This window comes from Lissotriton vulgaris, chromosome 8 (genome assembly GCF_964263255.1).
Source record: "Lissotriton vulgaris chromosome 8, aLisVul1.2, whole genome shotgun sequence".
Classification (NCBI taxonomy): Eukaryota; Metazoa; Chordata; class Amphibia; order Caudata; family Salamandridae; genus Lissotriton; species Lissotriton vulgaris.
The window spans coordinates 1,449,757,004-1,449,777,344 of NC_141696.1; positions in this window are offsets into that span (position 1 = coordinate 1,449,757,004).

The following is a 20,341-nucleotide window of genomic DNA, read 5'->3' on the forward strand; positions in this document are numbered from 1 at the left end:
GAATGGTCAGACCAGATGAGGTGACCCAGGAGGTACTCAAAAAGAAAGGGGAGAAAGAGGGAAAATGGCTAGGCTCTCCCTCCAAAAATGAATGTAGACCTGAAAATCCCTAAATCTAGGGATCAAGAACCTAGCCCTTGGAAGGCGGATATTCACAACACTCGCTGGAGTTGGAAGATTTAATGTCAGAAAGAAAACGTTTTCTTTCTTGAGTCCCCTCACTCACCAGGGTTTCCCCAAGGTGGCATGCTTCATCATAGGGGCCATCCCTGTCATCTACGGACTGAGGCGTGCTAAGACTTGCGGAATTAAGTAGGAGCACAAAAGTGATGGACTATGAGTAGTGCAGACAGAGTAGTGAAGTAGAGTGGAATAGAATTAAATTAAAAATACCTATCTAGTGGGCAGCGATGATTTATTCTTGTTCTTAGTATGTATAATCTAAAAACAGGTAGAACACTAGGGGTCCTAATTACAATAGGTTAGGTGTACCTAGTATTTCAAGTCAACATGTTTTGAGCATTCCCCAAGCTCTTCGTCGGGACTACACAGGGACCAGCCCTATGTTCGACACTCCTAGTTGATCTCATAGAGGGTAAATACTAAATTTAAAAAATACGCTTCAACAGTAAAGCATGCGTTAGTACATACGCATTTTGATAAGTCACATAGTATATTAATGGGGACCTAACTTTGCCCCATGGTCGCGGAGAGTTGTTGGTATCTCGTCAATTTGCTCGGAAGATACGCAGGCTTAGTCACCTATACTGGAAGCTCCGGACCGCATATTGACCCAGGAGGTATCACCCCAGTAATTAAGGAATATAAAATACATTGTGCAATAAAGTGTGGGCAAAAATAGACTACAATTTCTTTTCTTTCTATGTGTAGATTCTGTACCTTTCAGGACTGAGAGACATCAATCATTTTCCTTGCAGATTCTACTGGTTTTCCTTGGCTAACACATATGCTGTGTACACTGTTCTCTGACTACTTCCCTCTTGGGAGAGAACTTTGAGCTGATTTGATTAATTTCCTTTTCCGTGCTCACGTGGAGCTTTGGTAATTGAGGACTCACAAGAACTAAATATAATAATTTCCTGATATTGATATATTTACCCTTTTTAAATTTACTGATAAAATCTAACCATCCTTAACCCTGTTTCTGTCTCTCTATCTATGATTTGCCTCCAATGATTGATTGCACATTCCAGTTGCGCAGTAATGAGGAATAGAAATTCTAGTAGAGAGATTACTGGTGTTAAGATTCTAATGTTACTATTCTGTCTATCTCTAACTGAATTATTGGTTTGCATGATTTTAATTCAACTACATTTCTTCAGGAAATTTGGTCTAGCACTGATAATACTTTACCTGTATAGTTTAGTTCTGAGAATTGTATATATCAATCTAATTATGAGTTTATAGACTTGTTATTCAATTCTTGGTCCTCATTGAACAACCTGATTGGATCCCCTATATTCAAGATCCATCAGAGGATCAATAAATTAATTTGAGGTGTGGAGTTAGGAGATAAAGTGAGATTAAAGTAAGGGGGCCCAGTGGCGCTACAGCAGTGGTTTCTAAATACAGAGGAAGTTGGAGTAGTCCCTCTATGCTTGAAAACTACTGCATATTATTCTTCACCCTTATATAATCTGCAGTGATTAAAAGTTTAATCACTGCAGAGTATGCAAGGGCACTGCGTGGTATGCAGTGGTTTCTAAACACAGCGGGAAGAGGGACAAGTCCTTCTATGTTTAGAAACAACTGCATATCACTTGGAGCCCATGCGTACTCTGCAGTGATCAAAATGTTTATCACTGCAGAGTATGCAAGGATACCAAGTGGTATGCAGTGGTTCTAATCACTGTGACCAGAGCGAGCACATTTGAACATTTTACTGTCCTTCTCGCATTTATTTTTTGACACAAGGCTGCATTTTGCTCCATGAAAATAGGGCAAAAATGCTTACTCTGTCCAAGCATAGAATTCCTTGGAATCTAATGGAATCTTAATGTAATTCCACGTGATTCTGTGGAATCAAATTCTCCGCATTCCAACCATCCCTGTAGTTTAGCTACAATACATCTAATATTCCATAACCCAAAATAGGACAAACAAATAGAAAAGAAACATAGGAAAAGTTCACATAGATTAACAAAATACATGGATAAATCCACACTGAGAGGTAGTCCAGCATTTGTTTGAAAATAATAGGAACCAGAAAAAGTATAGGTGATAGTGGAAGTTAAGGCTATAGAGAAATCTCCAGGATAAGGAATGCCCTAAAGGAAAGATAAAGAGATCAACTAGAAGGGAGGAAATAAGGATTTGTTTTACACTTACTTGTCCACACCTCTTTCTTCCGAGGGACCCCTATATATGTATTTATTATTAGTCTTATAAAGCGCACTATCACCTTCCAGGCATCCTGGCGCTGGAAGCTCAGAAGAAGGACAGGACAAAAGTCAGACGGAGCAGGACAGTCGGATTACATCACTTGGGAAAAGCCAAGTTTTAACCTTTTTCCTAAAGGGGAGAAGCTCCTCAGTTTGCCTAATCTCGCACGGGAGCAGATTCCATAATTTGGCAGCAGCCACCTCAAAAGATCTACCCCCTGATCTAACCTTCTTAAACCTAGCCACTCTCACCAGCCTAGCCGCTGAAGAGCACAGCTGTCTGGCTGAGGTATACCAGGCAAATTTAGCTTGAAAGGCTTGCCACCTGTGAAGAAACAGAGAACACGTTGAGGGCAGAAGAAATAATTAGATATTCTTAAGACTGTTTGTAAAGAAAGCATCTTTTCACTTATCAAGTAGGCTTGTTTAAAGAAGAGAATAGAAGAAAATAAAAGAACCATTCCCTTTGTATGTGCATAAATGTTTCTTCTTTTCCTTGTTGCTCGACGTCAGTTTCATTGGAAAATGTCTGAAATTACAAAGTGAATTGAAACTATGTTTTATTCTGAGAGTTCCCACTCACACAGGAGGACTGTTTGGCACAATTGCCTTTGACTAAACCTACGCCTACAACAGCTTAATTTTTATATTTTAAATTAAACCCTTTCACTGTTCATTGATCTATAACTCAATTATTGAGTGGACCCAATTATTTAATTAACTGATTTTACTCTAATTGATGTTTGATGAGGTACCTTATTGTAGGCACATATTGGCTTATAAAAATGTGCTTTAACACTGTCCAATGAACTGTAGGAGAAACAAGTGAGACACATTTTGGGGTGTTCAAATTTTTGTGTAAGAATTTGCTCGCACACCCTCAAATTTGGGGAAGAGCCAGATAACTTTCCAATGCTACTAGGGATGCCGTAATATTTCTTTCTGATTTTTCTGTTCATTTGAGAGTTAGAATATTTTTGATTTTGCTTCATTGCTAAAAGCGTGCACGGCAATGCCTTCATGCTTTACAATCTCTGTATTGCACTTTTGAATTTTTGTGATGACTCTATATACATTTTCTATTTCCACCCTAGAACTCACTCATTGAATCTGTTATTCCTTATTGACTGTATTTTTGATATGCAGTGTTGTGCCTTATCTTAGGACACATAGCCTCAAGAAATGTATGCTTAACACTTTACCCAATCTACTCACCTGTAAGCGTGTTGCTGAGATGTGCTTTCGGGTGTTAGACTTTAGGGGTTCCTGCCACTCCACCAAACTCTCAGTGATGTATTGATTTCTGGGAAGAAAATCTCATCCAAACGCATTTTTTAAATTTTTCAATATCGATGAATGTACCTTACTCTGTTGCAAAAATCTGAATTTTCATATGTTGTAATGAAACAAAAGACTACAGTATAGCAATAAATGAAATAAATGCAGTCACTTAAAAGAAATGTGTTTTTTATTTGTAGCTGGAAGAATAGCTGAATGGGCTGAATGCTGTTTTAACAAGATGATGATTGGCAGGTTACGCAAACAAAATGCTGATTGGCAGGTTATGAATTCAAATCCTGGCAAGGTAGACTAAACCTTTTAAGCTCCCAAAAGGTTTGTACATTGAGTACTATGACCACATAATAGTAACATCTGTCATTTACAGCATGTGGTAAAATGGAATGGTTTGTCAATGAAAATCTGCCTAAAGAATTCTGATGCAAATATGCTGTTTCAGTTGGAAAACCTTTAACAGTGCTGTGACTGTTGCATAGAATTTACATCTTTGGATCAGATTCTTAAACACTTTATGCACTAACATTGAATTTAGCTGTACAAAAATATGTGCTAGCATAATACCTCAGTCTCTTTACACCCACAGAGGAAAACATGTGTACAGTTTTTATTTTCTACAGGTGGAAATTTGCAGTTAAGGGTGGAAAAGGGATGATGCAAATGTTTGTAGCAGTCACAAAGATATCTGGATAACCACTTTTTTGGTATTCAGAAACATTTTACATGGCCCTTCCCACATAGAAACACTTACAAATCTACACCGGAAGTGCGTGTTATTTGAGTGCAAGGGAAAAAAGGAAAATCCACAAATCAATGGCAGTCTAGGTGGAGATGTTTCTTCTCCACGAAAAAAATGATAATCAAGTAGGCAAAAAAGGGGCAAAACTTGAATGCAACAATGTATATTCTGCAGACAGGCCACATGATTTAGTTTCCCAAAGACCCAGGGGCATATTATCAGGATGTGCGTTAAAAAACGCACATCACACATTTCCCTATCGCCGGCTATTGCCGGATTTTATCGCTGTGATAGCGCGTTAGTATCAATGGGCAACACATAGGTGATATTAAATCTGGCGATAGTCGGCAATAGGGAACATTAGCGCGTGAAAACAAGCGTTGTTGTCACGCGCTAATGTGTGCCTTGATAATATGGGGGTGTGGATTCAGCTTTATGATCCACACCCCCATGTTAACAATGCCTAACACCTGATCAAAGCAGGCGTTGGGAGACCTGAGATAAACGAGTTTATCGCAGGTTTCCTTCTCCCAACGCATGCCTTGATAATAGGGTGTTACCACCTCCAAACACATTCTACATGTGGTTGGACGTGTGAAGGCCCACCCTGCATCCCATTAGCGTTATCTATCGCCCCCAGCGCGAGGAGGATAGATGAAGTGAAAAATACGTCTCTAACTCCGGTTAGAGATGTATTGAGAATAGTGCGATAAAAAAAAAATGCGTTAGCGACTTTAAAAAGCTGCTAACGCTTTTATCGCAGGCTTGATAATATGGCCCCTAGTATTTAAGAAAATCTATATATTTTATCTTCAAAAACAAATTCTGGAAATATGTCAGTAGAAAAACATATTCCGGCAAACATATAACTAAGAATGAACTCCCTTTTTCATAGCGTAATTGTACCAAGAAGGCAACAGGATCTGTCCTGCCCATCTTTACATTTCATTATAGTGTGCCAGCACGATTATAGTCATGTTGGCACATTTGCTATGGCTGTTTGCAAAGCAACATCTTTTGAAAGGTAAAGACATTTTATTTAAAATCCTTTGCTAATTTTGAAACAGCAGAATACACAACACACATCTTAGCGTTCAGGAATCATGTGATGAGTCTGCTATTGACATTATGCTTTTTAATGCAAGATCAATTGTGTAACACACCCCGTTTGATATGATGAACTCAGTCCATTACAAGCTGACACCTGGGTATTGATCCACCATTAGCAGATATAATGACTGATGTCATTTGATTAAAGGGAGAGGATGTAGTCTTACGGATAAAGCGGTTGACCTCAAAGCTGTGGAGCTGGGTAAATCACTTAATCTACCCATGGCTAACAAACATGAATGTGTCCATCTCTAGCAAAAATGGTGCTCATGTAAAGTACTCTGATACCTAATATCTTCGGGTCTAGATCGCACTATATAAAACTCTTAAAAAATTAAAAAATTAAAAAATTGTAAGGTCAACTGTAGTGACATCGCAGCTCCATTTTCCCAATAGGACCTTTCACTCCAAAACCATAAGAACAATTCAAGGAATGGCATGAGAGGAAGGCTCTGTTGTGGTTAAAACAGTATTGCATAAGAATAAATTAAGAAAAATCAGAAATAAGTGAAGAAATTGTACAGGTAAGAGTGGCTGTATGAGTGAAAGTGAGAGTAAAATATGATTCTAGAGTTGTAGATAGAGGACAGGAGGGAAAGACTATAGAGAAAAAGGAAAGTTTGCGAAGGACTATATGCTGTAAATAAAATAACCTCACTTTTAGAAGGAAGAAGAAATATGTTTTGTACTGCAGCCTTTTATATAGAGTTTCCTACTACTAGGAGTTCTCTGATTTGCATCAGGTAGCAGAGCACCATTTCTGAGCGTAAGCTACAAAAGGGTGTTGGTCTCGATTGTCCTATATGGAGGTGTTGGGTGAGGTATTTGCGGTTTGGAGATAGGCTTAAAATATGACATGGTAGTGGTGCTGAGCATAAGAGTTTAAGAGAGAAATGTAGCGAAGACTGTGTGAAAAGACACAGAGCTGCATGCAAATACCTGTGTCTTTTATAGGGAGAGGATAATTGTATTCATTTAGTTCATGTTCTGAGGAGGACAAACATAGCAATGAAGAAGTCCATATAAAGTCTTTATTTAAAAAATTCTTCATTTCAAACATTTTTCAAGTTCTCCATTTAAGAACATGATTTCCAAATCCAAACCAACACATGTTTCACAAGTTTCTCACTTCTTCAGGACTGTTTTATATAAACATAAATGGTATTCTCTTAGTGTCGACATCATATGTTAGAACACATTTTCCAACAAAAATTAAAACGAGATATATCTTAGTAGTTTTCTACATTGAAACCCACAACTATAAAGCAAAGAAATCAAAATTATGTATGAATACCATCTCTCAACTACATACAAGATGAAAAAATAAATAATAAAGAAATAGAAGAAGTGAAGAAAGAGAAAAACTGAAATGAAACAAATACAATCTGAAAGAAGGAAGGGAAAGAGGGAAGGATTAAACAACCATTTGAAGTGAATGACACTATTCTTAACATTTTATGTTCACAAACATACAGTGCATTGGAATTCAACATCTTGACCATTTTACATGTAATAGGCATTGGCATTACTTGGCAACAATTTATAGATATCAATAACATAGTCATTTTTACAAACTTTATAAAGTGTACTTTCATTAGCACTCCAGTTGCACCCCTGTTCTGCGCAGAGAAAGTAAATAACTACATGTCACTCTATATGCTTGTTATTTATATTAGTATCTTTATTTGTATCTGTTGGATAGCCAGGAGAAAATAATCACTAACATATGCCTAAAATATTATACACCCATCCTAAATCCATAGTTTAGTGCACCATGGCGTATTCAAATTTGATTTATGAGAGCAATTATATTTAGATAAAAAAGTTAAATGGATTGAAATTTAAAGTCAAGGATAGAGTATATTTTGAAGTTAAATATGGACTTTAAAATTCAGTTTTGGAATTGTGGAGCTGGATCACCTCCTTGTTTAAAATAATGAACACATTGTTAGTAATTTTTTCTAGTTTCTCCTATAAATATGTAAATATTTAAACATTTAAATGTACCTTCGAATATTATGTATCAATACAGCCTTTAAGTTTAAAATTGTCCATTCTTTCTTGTGAACATGACCTAATCATCTGAAATGATATCTGTTATCTAAAAAATAAATACATATTTGCGCTAATATCTTTTATGCATCAAAACATGCTGCCATATACTGTAAAATGAATTGCTTTGAGCTCACCTATATTTCTTAAATCAAAACCCAAAATACCTTTTTCAAATGAAGTAATTTAATGCATGTGCCTAGTGGTAAGACACAACGCTGACAAATAGGTTTATACACTGTCTGTTACTCCAGTTCCCATAAAGCTGAAATATATATAGAAAATCCTAATATAAAAGCATCTTCCCGGAGAGCTCTCCTTAAAACAGTATAATCAATTAGATAATTCCATAACGTTTGATTGTGTATTCCTCTACCAGATCACACCATTCAAATATATACTATACTCTTACGTAGAGCTTACAGCATAGAGGTCATAACCACTGCTCAACAGTTTGATTGAGCGAATACAGAGCAGACATCAGCAAATATCTCAAACATATTTAGATATACCAAAGCAACAAAGACAAAATAACTAGAGAGGAGGGCACCAACAATATGCTGTCCAAATTATCCTAATATATCACACAATTGCTCAGTGATTCTGTAAAAGTCTACCCTACTTGAATTATGAGCTCCTCTATTAACAAGTTATGAGCTAAAAATATACCTAGTCGGGGCTGTAGCCATGGTCTATTTTGTCTCGCTTGCGTTAAAGGCATAACAAATCTCGGCCTTTAAATTCCAGTTAATGATTAATTAGCAGTCCCACTCAATTAATAAATTATCCAATTAAGTTTAAAAATCAAAATCCATGTAACCCATTGGTTCTAGTCAATATATCTTTAAACTTCTAACTGTGTTGGAGCGTAAAATTGCTCACTTCAACTCACACAAACCATTAGCTACAAACAAATAAATCTTGTGTCTCTCTAGATGAAAATGTAATATTCTCCCACTTTTAATAATTGAATTAAAATTGTATAGTCATTTGAATAGATAGTACATATTTTGCTCATATTAAACGCCGTTCAACGGTGACTTGAACTCCTGTCCGTATATAGTTTCAATGCTTCAGCCTATCAATCCATCTACATTGTCATTATCCCATTTCAAATCATATTTAAACAGCGCTATATTTGATTTATTATTCCAATATCTAAATATCTCGAAAGGAGGACCTAGTACATAGACCTAGTACCACGCATCCAACTTATAATTGTAAAGTGTTACAGCAATTTATTCGGTGCAAGTATTTTTTTTTTTTTAAGTTTGTAAAGTTATATTAACAGCTTTTCAACAAAAATTCAAACATTCAATGTTGTACAATATAAATGCGGTAAAAATATAATGGGAGACACCTTTTTCAGAGAAAAAGGGAATGGGTTTGTGATCACAAATGCAAAGAGATCCCTTTTCCTGATTTTGACTAACAGATAAGACTACGAAGAGTAGTCTCCCTGTTTAACGTTATTCTGTGGTGACCTGTAAGTTTAGTCAATTCTTGGAGTCCAAAAACAAATTAACAAATTTACAAATGTGTCATGAGGATTAAACAAACTCACTCTTAACTCTTAGATACTGATGATTGTGAACAATATAAGCATTACAGCAGGAATGGACAAGGCAAAATTGTCAAGAAGATTTGCGTTTTGTATTGGATTTTATTGTAAAAAAAGATATGACTCTAGCTCACCATCGCCCTGCCCTCTATCTATTAACGTACTTAATACTAGGTCGGCGGTCAGGCACTATCAGGAGCTGTTTGTCTTGCTTGATACACATAAGCCCGACATGCTATTCTTAACCGAGACCTGGTTTGGCGACTCTTCCCTGCCCTCTCTCCTTGCTGCTCTCCCCCCCTCCTATGTTGCCCTCCGCGCAGATAGTCCGGCTGGCAAGGCAGGGGGGTGGTGTGGCTCTTATTGCTCGGTCAGAATTAAATTTTCAACTTCTTCTTTCACCTCCCATTGTGTCCACTGATTATTTTGTTATTCGCTCACCCACTTTTCCCCCCACCGCTTACTTGCGTATTGATGTACCGTCCACCCCAGTTCTTGCCCTTGTTTCTGCCAGCCCTTCAGGACCTCTTGGCCACCCTGGTAGTCAACCATGCCTCGGTCCTGGTGTTAGGGGACTTTAATTATTGGCCTACTGATCCCCATGAGTCTACTCCCTCTAAACACTTCTCAGAATCACTTCTGGCCTTGAACTTTGTCTCTCATGTGCAAGTCCCCATGCATATTCACGGACATGTGCTGGACCAGGTCTGGTCCCTCAACTGTCATGTTTTATCGCTGTCTGTTTCCCCTTGTCCTTGGTCGGATCACTTCCTAATTACCTTTTCCCTTCACCTTAGCCCGGTAGGAAAAGTCCCGCTTGCCAAAAACATCTGGGCACGCAATTGGAGTCGTATCGATCTCCCGTCACTATCATCCTCCCTCCTGAATTCCTCGCCCAACCTGGTTGGCTTGTCATCATCATATGAAGCTGCCTCCATTAACACCTGGCTCGCCGGAGGTTGCGATCTGGTAGCTCCCCTACGGCGGATATCGGTCAGACGTCCCAAGGAGGCCAACCAGTGGTTCAGTGAGGACTTAAAGGAGAAAAATCTGACCCTTCGGAGGTCCGAGAGGCAGTGGAGAAGGGACTACTGTCCCATACTGAAAACCCAATATACCACCCTTTTGGGAGAGTACAAGAGAGCTATCCTTGGTGCAAAAACAGCTTATTTCTCCGCAAAAATTCTGGCTGCGGAGAATAAACCCAGGGAAATTTTCACCACTGTCCACGACCTGGCCTTCTCGGCCTTCTCGGACAGGGCTACCCTCAAACCCCCTCCTACCCAGTTTTTATGTGACTCCCTGAATACTTATTTTTTTAATAAAATTAGTAATATTAAATCTAATATTTCCCCTCCCTCCCCTTCCTTTGTTGATCCCCTTCCCCCGACTGCCCAGTCTCTTCTCACCTCGATTCCACCTCTTACTGAAGATGCGTTCCTGGCTATACTCCCCAAAGTCAAGTCAGGCTCTCCGGCCGACATCGGCCCGGCTCGCATTCTCAGACAGATTTACTCTGTTTGCACCCATCCCCCTCTTACACTTCTGAATAGTTCCCTTGCCCAGGGGGTCGTGATTCCAGCTCTTAAATCCGCCACCATAGTGCCTATCCTTAAGAAGCCCGGGCTGATCCTTCTGCCCCTGCCAATTACCGCCCCATCTCTCTGTTGTTCTATTTGGGTAAGGTGCTCGAGCGCCACGTAACCGCGGTGCTCAGCTCCTTTGTTGAGGAGAATGGGGGCCTAGCATCCCGCCAGGCAGGCTTCCGGCCTAGACACTCTACCGAGTCCGTAGTGGTGTCGGTCCTGGACAACCTCAGGGAGGGCATGGACCAACACCAACATCAGGCCCTGGTGCTCCTTGATCTCTCCGCCGCTTTCGACACGGTGGACCATTCCATCTTGTTGTCACGTGTCGGAGCGGCGGGAGTCGGGGGCTCAGCCCTGGTCTGGCTTTCCTCCTTCCTGAGGGACCGCACCCAGGTGGTTCGGTTGGGGGATTTCTCGGCCTCCCCATTGAGGGTCACGTGTGGTGTTCCCCAAGGCTCTTCTCTTTCCCCTCTTCTATTCAACCTCTATATCTATCCTTTGATTTTTGCTCTTCAGCAGCTGGAGGTCACCACTTATAACTATGCGGATGACCTCCAGCTCATCTTTAATCTATCCTCTTCTTCTCATTCTATTTCCTATTTCCAGTCTGTTATGATTTTTATCAGGGACTGGATGAACTTCAACCACCTGAAGCTGAACCCTGACAAGACCGAGCTGGTTCTTACAGGTGGTTGTTCCAGTCCCTGGAACTCTTTGTTTTGGCCTTCTTCTTTTGGGCCCCCCCACTCTTTCTTCTTCAGTTAAGACTTTAGGTGTCAAGCTCAATAATCATCTCACCCTTTAATCACAGATTAGTTCTGTTGTTTCTTCTTGCTTTCTCACCCTTCGTACTATCCGCACTGTCTCCCGTTTCTTTTCTCCCCTGGCACTTAAGCTGATCATGTCCACCTTGGTGTTACACCGGCTGGACTACGCGAATGCCCTCTACAACGGCATTCCGGCGTACAGTCTGCGGAAACTCCAGCTGGTCCAAAACCAGGCGGCTCGATTAGTTTATGGCCTATCACGTTCCCACCACTCAACCCCTTTATTGAAAGCGCTTCATTGGCTGCCCGTTAGGGAGCGAGCCCTATTTAAAATAGGTTGTATGGTTTTCAAGACACGATGGGGCTCGGCTCCCGCATTCATCTCTTCCTTGATCAGGGAGTACACCCCCACCAGAGAGCTACGCTCCTCGTCACAGTCATTCTTGCTGGTCCCTCGCTATAAGCGCAAAAAGTGGGGAGGGGCCAATTTTTCTACCTTGGCACCCATCTTTTGGAACTCTCTCCCCGACCATCTAAGATCAGCCACGCATTATCTTCCCTTCCGGAAAGACCTCAAGACTCTTCTTTTTAAACAAGCTTTCTCTCTGTAATCTACTTCCACTCTCTTGAGTTTGTGCTTGTCATCTTTCTCCTCTGGTACCCTCCCTTCACAGCGCCAAGAAACCGCCAGGTGAATGTTGCGCTCTATAAATATTTTTAAATTCAAATTCAAATTCTGCTATTCAACATTATTTCATAAAAATATCATACAATTTATTAAAACAATACAGTACATTTTATAACAATCCTTTAGAAAAAGAAAACTGTCGACGCGGCGTTTCGGTGAAAACGTTGGTCACCTTCTTCAGGACAATACTTTCTTATATTAAAAACAATCTATTTAGAAAATGTATAAACAAAAACAATTTTGCATTAAAAAACAATCTTTTGATTAACAGACCTCTATACATTTTTACTATATCTTTTTATTCTTAATCATGTTATGGCCATGTGGTCCTATCTTTTCACATTCTTGTTCATTGCTCGTCATTTTATTAATCCAGAAAAGATTTCTCCCTCTTTAGAATTCAAGACCTATTGTTCATCAAATACTCAATATACAAAACTAGCTAACCATGTTAGAGAGCTTATACACAGAGTTTTAATATTACATACTTAAATATTTGTTATTTTGTGGACTCCCATTTATTGACAAACTATATAAAAAAAGCGTGAGTTGTATAATTCTTTACAAAGGATACTCACTTTTCTATTGTTTTATGTTGCAGCCTGTATTGATTGGCTTAGAGTTGTGGTACCAGAGGTTTGTTCCAGTTCCTGCTATTTGACTATACTGTAACGTAAAAAGATATATCAAAAATTCTGTTTCTTACGTGTTCTTGGCATTCTCTGTTTATATTACAACTTGCAATTTTATGTCAAGAATGTAATTACCTATGGAGCGGAATTTTCTATGTGTTCTCTGCTCCTGGTTTCTTGTTTGCTTATTTTCAATTGGTGTTTATTGTTCTTGCCAACTGTTGGCTATAGGATACCAAATATATCTATCTTGGCTACACAATTAACTATTTTTACTATTATTACCATTGTTGGTGTGTGTTAAATACAACAATTCCTACCTGTATTAGGATATGGTAGAGGTGTATCTTTCCGGAATCATTATGGTATCCTCTAGTTCTAAAATCTCCCACGTCCAAGAGTTACCTTCCTGTCTCAATAAATTGCAGAAAGGCTTTTTGTCAAAAAACAAAGGGAAGGAGATTTTTTCCCTGTTCCTACCCTAGGTTATAGGTGGTAGTCTTTGTATTGTAAATATGGTTCTTACCTCAAGTTTCTACTTTGTTTTGGAACTTGAAATCTGGACAGGAAGGTCGTCACCCCAATTTCATTACTGTGGAGACACAAACTTCCTTATTAATTTACCTTACCAGTTCTAATTTGCATACCTTATGTTTTGACAATACAAAGACTACCACCTATAACCTAGGGTAGGAACAGGGAAAAAATCTCCTTCCCTTTTGTTTTTGCAGATACAGTACATTATATAAATACAATGTGTTGTATTATAATTAATGAATGCACTGACCATATACTGTTTATTTCCCCAAAAATCTGACACAGTAATAGTGCTGTTAACAACGTATTTACAACATATACATTTTTTATGTTTAAATCGTCCAACAGGTAAATTACGTAACCAAGAGGAGGCAATGGGTTCCTGGATACATGGTATACATTTTATTGTGTCCGTAGGACTTAAGATATTTCTCAGGGTTGGTGATTTTCTATATGTAATTGAAGGTTTTGAAGGTAGTATTTTTTGTAAATCATTATCATATTGTAAAATACTCCAATGTTTGTGTAAACTGTTATAGATTTCTTTATTACCTTCGCTACATATTGTAATGAATCTTACATCATTATTGGCAATATCAACATTTCTAGTTTTCCTAGTACTAGATTTTAATAGATCCACCCTGAGGACGGTACTCGTTCTTAATCTTGGTCTTTGTACGTCCATATTCCAATAAGCTCTTTGCAAAATCCCTCTGTAATATCCTTTTCCTAAATCTCATAGACGGATTGTAAGGTGCAGTTTCTTTTTCCTTGTAAGTATTCCCATATTGAATTTTTTGTATGTGTTTCTTACAATGGCCTGAGTCTTCATATAAGATAGAGTTAGTGGAAGTGGGTTTCCTGAAAAGTCTCAAAACTAACCTTCCCTCTTTGATATATAGTTTAGATCCAAAAACATATGTTATATTTACTATAATCCAAACTCAGACTCATATTAAAATAATTAATATTAAGGTACTCCTGATAGTTTCTAAGTTCCAATTCAGTTCCATTCCAAATTAAAAACACATCATCTATATAGTGCCCGCCCAAAAAACACTTTTGTTTTCAAATGTACTACTCCAGGCATGCTTCCTCTCATACAAACCCAGGAACAAGTTTGCATAAGAGGGAGCGAACCTGGAACCCATTGCAGTCTCCTTCAATTGCTGATACAGAGAATCTTGGTAGCAGAAAAGATTGTTGGTTAACACAAATTCTGCAACATCTAAAGTCATGCGAGTATAAGAATAAAAATCTAGCAGACTTAAGAAATAAAAAGGATCTAAAGGCCTCAAACCCAATTCATGAGTTATGTTCGTGTAGAGATTAACATCCATCGTTATTAAGAAGTGTTCAGAGTCCCATGTTATATCTGAAATCAGCCATAAAATGTCCTTTGAGTCCCTGATGTAAGAGGGTAGCATACTAACAAATTGAGCTATATATATGTCCACAAATTTAGAAGCATTTTCTTTATGTGATCCAATACCAGATATAATTGGTCGTCATGGATGTATTTTCCCTCCCTTATGAATTTTAGTTAAGTAGTAAATGATTGGAGTATCATGACAAGATATATTGAAATAATTGCATTCATCTATATCTAAAAGTCCTTGATCCTTATACTCTTTGAGTTTATTATTAAGTGCATGAACTGATGCTCTCAAAGTTTGTAGATCTACACTCTTAAAAGTGGACACATCATTAAGTTGACTTGTATTGGCATTGCACAACGGATTAGCCAATCCTCATAATAATCCTCATATTAAAAACAGTGACACATTCATCCCACGAAATGAAGAGTGAAATCCAACAAATCGAGGTACTTTTGAAGACTTACCAATCCATGAGCTCACTCAAGAAGAGATTGGAAGAACTAAATAAAACCTTGACTGAATTTGAGCCATCACTAAAACAAAGCAAGTTCCACAAACTCAAGAAAGACACTGGCATGTTCAGTCATGGAAAGGTCTACCCTTGCATCAGAGACCACTACATCACATCAAGAAGAAATTCTGTGTGCACAACATTGACAGTGATGCATCAGATTCTGGATCCAATAGCTCTAGGTTGAGCATGGAGAACAAAAGCACCTACAGAGCCAGACACAGCCACAGGAAGAACTTCAGACAACACCAAAACAGAGCCTGGGGACCCCATCAAGGTCCTACATAACCAGGACCCTTTTACTATAGCCCCAAATAATTTACAACCACAACCTATCAATGTCTGTCATCCCCAAGCCCCTTTCACAACTTACCAGCAGAACCAGAATGTTCCTTTTTTAGGAACGCGTTCAGGACGTCATAGAGGCCGGTCAGGGAAGACACAAGTCCAGTGGTCCAAGGCACAAGAACAAACCTGAGTACTCACATGGAGCATGACAAGCAATAACCAAGCAGGCCCAAGCAGTCGCCCAGCCTGATCGTAAATCTAACTGGCAAATCCCTCACACAACCTCAATCCCAAGTATTGGAGAAAGGCTTAGGTTTTGTCCCTATAGCTAAACTGGACACATTCAAACTAACCTATGAAATCAACAAATTCATCAGGAAACTCAAACTGAGAGCATATTCCATGGACAAACCAAGTGACACGGAAAGACAGGGAGACACGGGACTCCATGTAAAACCAGCCAAGTAAAACCAAACTTTATTACACCATCATTGGTAATCCCTGTTGAGTTACTAGCGTTTGAAAAAGCGGGTTTATATGTTAACCACCTGGAAAAACATAAAATCCTTGACCAACAGAATCCGTATCTCAACCACATTAAATTGTGGAAACGCAACATTGATAATGTCCTTGTCATCTGACACGGAGAAACACCCTTGTGTTTCTACAATGGCTGACAGACTGGGCCCCATCATGAAATTCACATATACCATCTCAAAAACAGAGCTTTTTTTTCTGGATCTCAGCATTATCATGGAGGGGGGGTGCCCTGAAGACAACCACCGACATCAAGCCCACCGCTAAGAACTGTCTCCTTCCGTTTAATAGTTTTCATCCAAGACATCTGAAGGAGAATCTACCTTTTGGGCAATTCTTAAGACTAAGGCAACACTGTTCTAACATAAACGACTACAAGCAACAAGCCAAAACTTTATCATCAAAATTGGAAGCGAGGAACTATCCAAAGAGAATTATCCCCAATGAAAAGGGTGAAGAACAATCACAAAGATGCCCTCCTTGAGACACTTCCACCAAAAGAACAGGGAGCACGCCCTCTCTGCATAAAAACCTATAATACAGCTTCCAACCAAATAAGTAAAATCATCAATAAACATTGGCACACCCTAAAAAGGTGTACCCTCCAGTTTCCTAAAGCCATGTTCTCCCACAAAAGAAAGTGAAGTCTCAGGGATATCCTAGTACACACAGGACCTAAAACAATGATATAAGGGAGACTCAAATGCGCCTGTTTCCAGGTCTAGGTCACCATCCATGTGCAATTGAAGCATTTACTCCCTCACAAAAACAACATGCACCATCATTTTTGAGGACAACACCACTTGGGACCTGAGGCATTTCACCAATTGTAAGAACGACAATGTGATTTACATGATAACCTGCCCATGTAATTCACACTATATTGTAGTGATCAGGAGGAAAACTGTGAAAGTGAGAATCGGAGAACACCGTTGCAACTTGCCATGCAAATGAGCCACCACAAAAATGTTATCTCATTACATCGAACACCATAAACTACTTCAGTTGGGTCATCCTAGAACAGCTGAACCAGGAGGCACACCTTTTTGAAAGGGAACAAAAGGGGGTGTTCCGCCTCAAAAGCCACATTTCTGATTTAAACTAAAACATCCCTTGGGATCATTTCATTAAGTAATCAAACCCTCATCTTTCTCCTGACAAAAAACACGAAGAGACTATTTACTGAGGGCCATCTTTTAAATAGAGCACTGACCCCCCTTTTGTTCTCCTATAGAGTCACCCTTTTCAGTTTTATATGCATTTTTCTCAAATGAATTTTTCTCAATCTTTTTTTCGAAATTATTTTTCTCCATTTTTTTAATATACATTTCTTTTTTTAACTACTTTAACAACTTGGCCATTACACTCAAAATGACCTTTTGCCACGTTTAATTTTCGCTTATCAACAACAACGGTTTTATCGCAATGAATGGTTTTCTTTATTACTTTTTTATTAAAGGAGTTTTGTTCCTCCTCTATAATGAATAACTATCCCATACAAGAAGGGTTTGCTACCGCCGGCACACCAGGAAGTAGTGCAGTTTGACAGCGGCCATTTTGGAAATCTGCACACTATTTCCCACATGCATAAGGACGCTGAATCACAGAGGTGCCGAAGTAAAAGGAGCCTGCTACCGCAGGCTCATATACATCATTGGAGACACGGGAGGGCACTCATCTGAAGGCAAGGGGGTAGCCTTGAGACAGTAAGTACAGCATAGCTGTCTTTGGTCAATAACGATCTGTATCCAACAATCGTACCTCTTACTATAATGCATTCTAGATAGAGTTGACATTTTACTGGGTTTTTCCTATACAGAGTGTGGCTACAGGTGTCTCATCCTCCCTTATGGTCTCATGTTGCAATGTAACGGCAAGCAATAATGTATGTTTTTTCACCACTTCACATTAGTTATGATCATTTATGTTATTTGTCTGTATGTCTTGTGAATGCCTTGTGTGTGTTTTTTTAAAGTAAAAAATATATAATGTTTTTCTACACAGGTGTAATGTAATTTACTGCTGGGGCACTGAAGTGATCCCCTGGTGTTTTCCATAACTTTGTTTTTCTTTTTCTTTCTCATGTAGTTGATACCAATCCATCGAGATTGAGATACCAATGGGTGCTGTATAGGTCTATTATTCAGACCCTCCAGGATTTCGTGATTTCGCGATTTGCAAAATAATCACAAAATCAGCACTTTTGTAAAAAGGCAGTGCTTTTTACAAAAGTGCCTGCATAATTAGGTGTTGCAAGTTCCTTGGGTGGCTGATTAGTCTTAATCGGTGTCAATTGTTAAAATACCTCAGACCCAGTGCCTCCAGTTCACAACAAACAGATAAAACGCTGTGATAGGAGGACACGCAGTAGTAGCAGGAAGGATTTCGAAACTGATAATTTTATAAACTGCCCTTAAACGGCATGTGGCATGGTGGACATAATCGGGACACGTGGTAGGGGCTCATCCAGTCCTCTTAGGTCTGGTTTCTCATACTCATCAGCAGTGATTTACAGCACCGAAAGATTGGTGCCTACACTGACATTAGGATTGCCCCTTCCTCTTCGCATATGGCATTTTGTTACAATGTGGAGTGGGTCCGCCTCTCCTGCATCCGTTCTGAAAGAAGTAAATTCATGCTCCCATGTTTTTATTAAGGACAGTATGGAAGTTATACATGTTAAGTTGAGTAATATTAGGGTTTATTCCTTTTTTCGATTTTCTGCAGACGTGCTTACATCGTGGTTGTGTTCTGGACATTAGGTGTATTTGACACCAAACATTTGACTCTTTCAGTATGGAATTATTGAAAGGCTGGCAAGTTTACACATGGTTGCATCTAAGTCATTCAATTTTTTTGTGACACTTAGCAATTATCTCTCTCAGAGTGAAGTATGGTTGTGTTGACCTCCTTTCCAACTTTATATAATTTCAATCAGCTTACCTTTGTGTTTCCTTTTATATAATGTCCATCTCCATAGGCTTAAATCAGGCTGCTCCTACGCATTCTGCTTCTCTTATACAATGTTAATATTCACAGGCTTTATGCAGGGCGCTGTTTATTCAGAATAATAGGCATCAGGGATATTTCTTCAAAGACCACACATTATAGACTATTTAACATTACAAAGCGCTGCGTGTCATTTGTTCCCTTCATAGTGGCTATTTTGTAGTTGAGTTGGTGAGTCTTTTTTTCTGCTTTAAATTAATTAATTTAGTCTGTCCTCTCATATTTTGTCCTCTTCATATACTGTTTGTGTTCACAGGCATTCTGCTGGCGTCCCGTTATTCATTACAATGGGCATTTGAAACATCAACACAAATCTCTTTGAAGTAGCTTATGTCCGCTATGGTAAATTATTAGCCAGCAGCTCACTTATGCAGGGCCACTCTTATTGTTTCTTAACACGCTGAGTGCACTTGACACAACATGGGTTTGCTCCCTTTTGTGCTGATTGTCTCTTTCACCAGTAATCTGTTTTATAGTTGGGCTACTTGCTCCTTACTCATGTATATTTGAGCTTTTTTTAGATCAATTTCCTTTCATCGCCACAAGGCCCTCCTACTACCACTAGGAGGCCTCCAGTGTTCGCTCCTCCAATCATCCTTGGCAATCCCAGCCTATTACAGGGTCTTTCCCTATTTTTCTTTTTTACTCTTTGAGGCATTTAAGATATTATGGCACATGGCACAACCTGGATGTTTGCATGTCTCTCTTTGTGGTAACTATGCCTGGCTTAGATTCTTGTATGTTTTTGGTGTTGCGATCCGTTGAAGCCGCTGATTAATTTGGGGGCTACGCAGTGCCACGATGCAAGTCTCTGCATCGCTCTGCATTGTACCCAGTGCAGTCGCCGATCAGGAGATGAGGGTCCTGAGGCAGGAGGCTCTGTGTCGGATCCAGTGAAGCTGCCAATGAGGAGCTGCGCGGTGCTGTGATGCATGGCTCTGGTTCAATCTGCTGTGCATCTGGTGAAACCCTCAGGTCAGCCAGCAAAGTACACTCTGACTCTAGCCAAGGGTCCAGGACCTTGAGGACAGCCCTTGGGGGTCAGGACTCGCTCCCACAGACACAGACGCAGACGGATGAACGGCAACCCTGTGCTATTGTGGCTTTGCTTAAACTATGCTCCAAAATGTTACCACAAAGCAGAATATTGCACTCAGACACTTTAAACATGCCTATTTCAAATTGGAATACTCTGCAAAAACAGTTTCTATTGATTTCTGGCTGAAAATGAATGACTATGAGTA